Genomic DNA, 8828 nt, shown 5'->3' with positions numbered 1-8828 from the left:
ACCTTTGCCACAGGGGTCAGTATTTTTTGTTCCTTCCTGACCAGACTCAGAAATACTAAATCTGTTACCACAAGCAAGTAGAAGGGCCACCTGGAAGTGGAAAATGAAATTTACCGGAGTTCCCGTCGTGGCGCAGTGGTTAAGGAATCCGACTAGGAACCATGAGGTTGCGGGTTCGATCCCTGCCCTTGCTCAGTGGGTTAACGATCCGGCGTTGCCGTGAGCTGTGGTGTAGGTTGCAGACGCGGCTCGGATCCCGCGTTGCTGTGGCTCTGGTGTAGGCCGGTGGCTACAGCTCCGATTCAACCCCTAGCCTGGGAACCTCCATATGCCGCGGGAGCAGCCCAAGAAATAGCAACAATAACAACAACAACAACAACAAAAAAGACAAAAAAAGACAAAAAAAAAAAAAAAAAAAAAGAAATTTACCGAGACCTCTCTGTATCAGCTACTGGATTTTTTACTTGCATTATGCATATAATGTTATTTGTTTATGTGTTTTTGGAGTTCCCGGACCAGGGGTCAGATCCAAGCCACAGTTGTGACCTACACTGGCAGCTGAGGCAACACCTGGTCCTTTCCCTGTGCTGGACCGGGGATCAAACCTGTGTCCTGGCACTGCAGAGATTGTTGTCCTGTTGCGTCACAGCGGGAAATCTTGCATATAATATCCTTAACCACCGGTGTTCCCGTCATGGCTCAGTGGTTAACTAATCTGACCATGAGGTTGCAAGTTTGATCCTGGCCTTACTCAGTGGGTTAAGGATCCAGCGTTGCTGTGAGCTGTGGTGTGGGTTGCAGACGCGGCTCAGATCCTGCGTTCTGTGGCTCTGGCGTAGGCCAGTTCTATAGCTCCGATTTGACCCCTAGCCTGGGAACCTCCGTATGCCGCGGGATCGGCTCAAGGAAAGGCAAAAAAAGGGCAAACAAACAAAAATCCTTAACTACCTTGTAGGTGTAGGTGCTTTTATGATCCCACTTTTTAAAATTTATTTATTATTTCATTCATTCGTTCATTTAGCAGGGGTGAGGAAAAGTAAGGATTTATTATTTGCAACAAGTAAGGAGATCACTTGGGATCTTTTCCAAAGCAGTGTCTCACCAAACAGCAAAGTTGGGGAACTTCTAAGCTAAGGGTATGTGTATATTCGTGAAGGAGCTAGAATAGAAAATTCAGCCTAGAACTGGGGAAGAGGCAGACAGAGTTCAAGCTTCACATGACGGTAGTCATTAAAGTTCTGTATCATCATTCCACCGTCACCTGCTGGGGGCCTTGGTCCCTGTAGCACTCAAAGGTGTGTTTCAGAGTGTTACGTACATCCGCTGAGGAGGAGCTAAGACTCTGTTCTGAACTATTGTTTCCTGACTGTTTTCCTTTGTTCCTGCCTTCCTGCACTTCCCTTGAAATTAATTGCTGAGGCAAGGATTGTAGCCAGGCTTAGATGCAGAAGGCATAGGCCAAATTGATTTCTCTTAGGTCAAAAAAGCCATGGCTGGTTCTTTCCCTGGGGACCCCCTACCCTGTCATGTGGGCCAGATTTCATTTCCATCATCAATACATGAGAGTTCTAGCTGCTCAGCATCCATCAGCACCTATGAGGTCGGCTGTTTCACTCTCAGCCATTCTGAAACCACACACCTCAGACTGGGACTTGTCAAACTTAAAAAAATGCACAATCTGAAAGTTGAGAGTTAAGTTTTATTGGGTGCAAAATGAGAACTTAAGCCCAGGAGACAGCATCTCAGGTTTCCCTGAGAAACTGTTCCGAGGAGGTGAGGGGGGAGCTAGGATATGAGTTCTCCAACAAAGGGAAGGTAGTAGGAACAAAAGATTTATAGAAAACCAGATGTCTCAAGTTAAGGAATTCAGCATGTTTCTTTGGGAAGATGCAAAGGTCTGGGCTTACTGGATGGACTCACTCCTTTGATACGCACCTCAGCTATGGGGCCAGTATTCTTTGTTTCCTTCGAGTTCCCTCAGGGCTCACAGGCTCACCCTTGGTAGTGGCTGTACTCACAGATCACTGAAACTTATTTTTTTAATTTTATTTTTTTTAAAGAATAGCCCAGGTGGCGGTATTTTTGACAGCTCTGAAATACCAGCCCACCCCAAAGAGGAAAAGGGAGATAGATAGCAGGATGTATGCAGTGGGGGGGGGGAGGGCAGGCAGCCACGCACATGTCAGAGTTTGCCACGGAGGTTACTGCTTGTCACAGACATCAGTCATCATGAAGGGGTTTAGTGTTTTTTTTCTAGATAGGAGGAGATGCAAGAATTGGGCTCATAAAGTCTCCTAAAAATGTCTCTCTGAAGACCTGTTCTTCAGTTTTCCCAGAACACAGAGTGCCTCACTCCTGAGCTCCACTGAGGGGGTGCTGCAGGTCGGCCCTTGATTTAATCCACGTAGAGGCTGATGGCAAATACCAAACTAGTTTACAGACTTGAACCCAGTCATACCTCAGATGGTGCTTGAACCCACAATCTCTGGCTTCGGAGAGAACTTGAACCCTTTTATCTGCCAGATAAAAACCAAACACCTGGTCTCAGGACTTAATGAAGCTTAGCTTCTTTATGTCTCAGCACAGAAGGAATTCAGCGAGAGGCAAAGTAATGGGTAAGAAGTAGATTTATTAATATCCTTTGTAGAAAGGTTGCAGGAAAATGGGACACGAGTGGACCCGAAAACACCTCTGACTGAGCCCAGCTAGAAGCCAGATTGGGACTTGAACCCAGAGGCTTTTTTTTTTTTTTGCTTTTTAGGGCCACACCAGCAGCATGTGGAAGTTCTCAGGCTAGGGGTTGAATCAGAGCTGCAGCTGCTGGCCACAGCAACTTGGGATCCGAGCCGCATCTGTGACCTACACCACAGCTCACAGCAATCCTGGATCCTTAACTCTCTGAGCGAGGCCAGGGATCAAACCCGAATCCTGATGGATACCAGTTGGATTCATTACCAGTAATCTGCAACGGGAACTCTGGGCTGCATTTTTATAATCCAAGGAAAGTGGGGGTTGAGAAAGACTACCTTCTTCCTCACTCTTGAGATTCACCGTCAGGCTTCCATCACTAGCTCCTGCTTCATATAGGGTGAGAGAGAATTTGACCCGATGAGGTCAAACTAGGACTGTCCTGATGCTTATTCATCAGATCAGCAGAAGGGTAGCATGTGCTGAAAGAGGTCGAATCAGCTCAGGTTTGCCTGTGGTGAGGGTGTCCAGCTTTGGAATGTCATCTTTCCCTTCCATTCCTGTCCCTCGTCCCACGGGTCATCATCTTGCTGAACTTGAACGCAGGCCTCTTTTTCTCTTTCCCTGAATGACCTGAGGCGTTCCTCTGGCTTTTACTTACGGTTTTATAGTTAAGCAGCAAGGCTGCTTCGTTCCACAACGTTCTGATGGCTTTCTTGAGCCACCGTTAACTTCCAGTGGTCTCCCAGAGTTCCCTCCTCTCTATCCGTGGTCCCCTCCTGGGACTTCTGCAACTACCTGTGTAGCTGTCCTCCTCTCTGCCTATCAAGGGGTGATCGTGTCCCAGGTCTCAAAAGAGTTCCTGGAACTGGCTGCCAAGTGAGTCCTTCATGCAGGAAAGAATTCAAGAGTGAGCCACAGTAAAAGGAAAGCAGAAGTGACATTCCGTAGACAGAATGTGGTCTATCTCAGGAGATGAGTGCGGCCCTGGTAGAGACACTCCATAGAGTGCAGGCCACCTTAGAAGGTGAGAAACCTACGATCCCACTTTAGAAATGAGGAAACAGTTAGAGAGGTAAAGGAATGCCTAAAGTCATATAGAGCTGTGATTCTTAAGCCTATGCTTACCATCTATCATATAGCCTTATCATCTACCAGCAGCTGAAAGGGAGCAAGTCTTTGCTTCACTGCAGAGTTTTCAGTGTTAAAATGTACAGGAAGTTCCCAAATTTCTCTGCTGTCAGTCTCAGCAGCGCTCATAATTCTCTCCTAGACATTTATCCATTCTTTGGTAGGCAGTCTTGAGTATTCTTATGGGCTAATCTTAGAAATTCTATTCGAATTCCTTTTTAAAGTCATGCTTACAGGAGTTCCTGTCGTGGCTCAGGGCTAATGAATCCGACTAGGAACCATGAGTTGTGGGTTTGATCCCTGGCCTTGCTCAGTGGGTTAAGGATCCGGCGTTGCTGTGAGCTGTGGTGTAGGTCACAGACTTGGCTCTGATCCCGCGTTGCTATGGCTCTGGCGAAGGCCTGCCGCTGTAGCTCTGATTAGATCCCTAACCTGGGAACTTCCATATGCCGAGGGTGCGGCCCTAGAAAAGGCAAAAAGACAAATAAAGTCATGCTTACATACTTATAATCATGACTCTCAGTGAAGCCTGAAAGTGCTCTGAAGACATATCAACAAAATGATGAGATTCTGTGCCTTGTTTCCTGTAGGCACTGCTGTGGTCAGCATGCCATTGTGGGTAATGGAAGTCAGCTAGGATGCAGGAGAGCAAGCAAATGGGATATTTAAACTCTATGAACCTATTTCTTCATCTTTGTAAAATGAGAGGACTAGAATTTTAAAGTCTAAGTGACTTTGAAAGATTCAGCTATTACATTCTGTAATAGTAAACAGTTGTACCCATAGCTTTGAGAAAATATAAAGTGGGAAGAAAAGATCAGTTCGGATTGATAACAAATGCATAATGATCAGCAAGCCAACATTTCTGGGTTTATTTGAGCTTAATTTTAGGGTTGCTGGAATTGTTTTGTTTTCTGCTTCTTGATAGAAAATTTAAAAGACGTAGGTATTCTTCCCCCATAACATGAGCCTTCTAAAATATCCTTAAAGAGTAGGGTTGGGAGTTCCCTTGGTTGTGTAGCAGGTTAAGAATCTGATGTCACTGCTGTGGCTTGGATGGCAGCTGTGGTGCAAGTTTGATCCCTGGCCCCGGAAATTTTACATGCACCAGCATCACCAAAATAAATCCACAAAACCAACTGGGGTTAGTGGCTGTCTGTTCTAGAATCTGTTGTTTAAAAAATGTACTACTGGAGTTCCTGCTGTGGCTCATTTGAATTGGCATCATCTCTGCAGCTCCAGTTCCATCCCCAGTGGACACAGTGGGTTTAAGGATCCAGTGTTGCTACAGTGTGGCCAAAAAAGAAAAAAAAAATTGTACTCATTAAAATATCCCATTGGGGGAAGTTCCCTTCATGGCTCAGCGGTTAATGAACCTGACTAGGATCCATGAGGGTGTGGGTTCGATCCCTGACCTTGCTCAATGGGTTAAGGATCCGGCATTGCCATGAGCTGTGGTGTAGGTCGCAGACACAGCTCGGATCCTGCGTTGCTGTGGCTGTGGTGTAAGTCAGCAGCTAGAGCTTTGATTCAACCCTAGCGTGGCAACTCCCATATGCTGCGGGTGCAACCTTAAAAAGCTAAAAAAAAAAGTGGGTTTCCTCCTCCCTCAGATCAATTTGCTGGATTTTGATACTTTTTAAACTAGCCTTTTAAAATCTTTATTGATTATGTATTTTGAGATCTTGTTAGGATCTTTGCCAAGTCTTGTTAAAGATGAAAGATTATACACAGATGATCTTAATATATGTGTGTGTGTATATATATATATACACACACACATATATATACACACATATATATATATATACACGCACACACATGTATATCTGTTTTATTTTTCTTTATTGGCCACACCTGCAGCATGTGGAAGTTCCTGGGCCAGGGATCAAACCTTCGCCACAGCAGCCACCTGAGCTGCTGCAGTGATGATGCTGGATCCTTAATCTGCTGTGCCACAAGGGAACTCCGGCTCTTTACTTTTAGAAGACAGGTGTGATTACTCATTGAAGTACTTCTTTGCTTTTTTTGTGCTTTTTAGGGCCACATCCAGCATGTGAAGTTTCCCAGGCTGGATCGAATCAAAGCTAACAGCTGCTGGCCTCCTCCAGAGCCATAGCAACGTGGGGTCTGAGCCATGTCTGTGACCTACACCACAGCTCACAGCAACGCCAGATCCTTAACCCACTGAGTGAGACCAGGGATTGAACCCACATCCTCCGTGGTCCCTAGTCAGGTTCGTTAATCACTGAGCCATGAAGGGAACTCCTGTCATTGAAGCATTTCTAGAATGGATAAATCTGGTACCTGTCTTCTGTGACTAATATATAGTAACTAAATTCTAGGAAAATCCCTAGTGAGGATTCTAATAGAATTATTGCCATCCCTAGACAAAAGGAGCTGAAACTAAAATTTTTCACTAGCATCTCACTCTTTCTGCTCATATATATATGTAAATAAAACTAATATCTAATGTAGGAGATTTCATAATTTCAGATGAGAAATCAAAACTTTTGGGAGAGCAGTGAACTTAGAATTTTTGTTTTTAACATAATTTTAAGAAGATAAAATAGAAATATATAGCCTGGGGATGGAAGGCTAAATAAAAGTGTATACAGGCTAATTAATTCTTCTTAGGAATTTATTTTTTAAATTATTTTGAAGATATATAAATCTTTGATTCAAAGATAAATCACCAACAAGAGTGCCTAGGAGATGACTCAATAAATGTTAACTATTATCAGTAGTAGTTAATTCTTTCCATAACAGAAAGCAGCAGCTACAAATGTAATGTTAACTCACCTCTTAGAATATATCTGAGATGCCTGATATTTAAAAACCCACTGAACAGTGAAAACAGATGTGACGAAATTATGCATTTTTCTTGTAGCTCCTTCAGGCCTTCATTGCAAGTTTCTACTCCTGCTCTATAAACAGGTCCAGTGTACTTGAGCATCCAGTTTTAGGGAAATAATAGGTTGGAAAAGCAGAAAGGAGTGTTTGTGTCAGGCATATCAATAGCAGCATTAAATACCTGACAGAATTATGAAGAAAAGCAAATATATATTATCCCAAAATATAGCAGTCTAAACTTTATAGTGTGTCATGCAAATATGAAGATCGTGTGGCAACTTATGTTCACAAAAGTATGACCAGAATTTTCAGCCTAAATTATGCTTGTAAATAAGTCCAAATCTGGCTAATTTAAGTTGAAAAAAATTATTAGAAGGCTGTCTGTTAATTCACAAAATGGACAGGAAAGCTAAAGTAAGTCAGGCTCAGAAAAAGGTTAAGAACTAGGATAGGTTTACATAAGATGTTATTCCTCTGGGTGTTTAGCTGATTTAATTGCTTCTTTGTTTTTGAGTCACCAGAGTCCTGGTTGGCACAGGATGTATTGTCAGAAGACAGGAGTATCTGGCCTTTTCAGCTTCTGTAGTGGGAGAGCACTGCCTTTGCCCAGATTCTCACAGTAATGGATTACCCCAAATAGAGAGGACGCTTGGATGCTGGCTTGCAGAAATGTATACCTGTCTACTGTAGCAATCCCAAATCTTCAAGATTAATTAATTAATTAACTAATTGGGATTGTATATAATTAAAGAAAGCTTTTCAAAAAACTGAGGGGCAGTGTTTGTCAAAATTTCATATGCACATGTTCTTTGACCAGAGACTTCACTTAAAGAAATTTGTCTTATAGATAACTTTGCATACTAGGAAAAGTCATAAGCACAAGGGTATTAACTGCAGCTTCATTTGTAGAAGACTGAAAACAACCTCAATGTCTATAATTAAGCCTGGGTCAGTTATTTATAGTACATCTGTGCAATGGAAAACTATCCCTTAAAAAGAGGTAGATTCTTAAGTACCAATCCTGAATAAGCTCCAAGATACATTAAATGAAAAACAAAACAACACCTCAAGATACAAAGATATTTATATAGGAGAAAGGGGGTTGGAGGTTACAATGGGATCATAAGGAAGTTGTTTCTGGGAGAAAGAAGAAAGCGACTGGAATAGGGTAAGAGGGAGACGGAGGGTTTTTTCTCCTGTTCATGGATTGAATTGTGTTGCCCCTGAAAGGTATGCTGAAGTCCTAACCCCAGTATCTCAGAATGTGATCTTATTTGGAAATAGAATCTTTTTTTTTTTTTAATTTTTTAAAAACCAATTTTATTTATTTATTTATTTTGTCTTTTTGCTATTTCTTTGGGCCACTCCCGTGGCATATGGAGATTCCCAGGCTAGGGGTCTAATCGGAGCTGTAGCTGCCGGCTTACGCCAGAGCCACAGCAACTCAGGATCCCAGCCGCGTCTGCAGCCTACACCACAGCTCACGGCAACGCCAGATCCTTAACCCACTGAGCAGGGGCAGGGATCGAACCCGAAACCTCATGGTTCCTAGTCGGATTTGTTAACCGCTGCGCCACGACGGGAATTCCTGGAAATAGAATCTTAACAGAGGAAATCAGGTTAAAATGAAATCATTAGGATGGGCCCTAATTCAGTGTCCCTGGTGTCCTTATCAGAAGGGAGAATTTGGACACAGGGACAGACAAGGGCAGAGGGAAAGCCCGGTGAACATGGAGAATTTCGGCGCAGCATGTACAGGCAGAGGAGTTCCTGAGGCTGCCAGAGCTGGGAGAGAGGTCCGAACAGATCCTTCTCTAGTGCCTTTAGAGGAGTCATGGCCCAGCTGACACTTTGATGTTGGACATCTGACCTCCAGAACTAGGAGAGAATCGATTTAGTGCCCCCCCCCCCCCCAGCATGTGGAGTTCCTGGGCCAGGGATCAGATCGGAGCTGTAGATCAGCCACAGCAACACCAGATCCTTCACCCACTGTGCCAGACCAGGGATCGACAGCCACCCAGTGCTCTAGTAATGCCGCCGATCCCGTTGCACCATAGTGAGAACTCCTTTTGTTTTGTTTTGTTTTTTTATAAATTTCTATCATTCTGTCCCTAGTTTATGGTACTTCGTTATGGTGGTACTAGAAAACTAGTACA

The sequence above is a fragment of the Sus scrofa genome, chromosome 9, assembly GCF_000003025.6.
Source record: "Sus scrofa isolate TJ Tabasco breed Duroc chromosome 9, Sscrofa11.1, whole genome shotgun sequence".
Lineage (NCBI taxonomy): Eukaryota > Metazoa > Chordata > Mammalia > Artiodactyla > Suidae > Sus > Sus scrofa.
The sequence above is the reverse complement of the archived record's forward strand: the minus strand, read 5'-3'. Positions refer to the sequence as shown.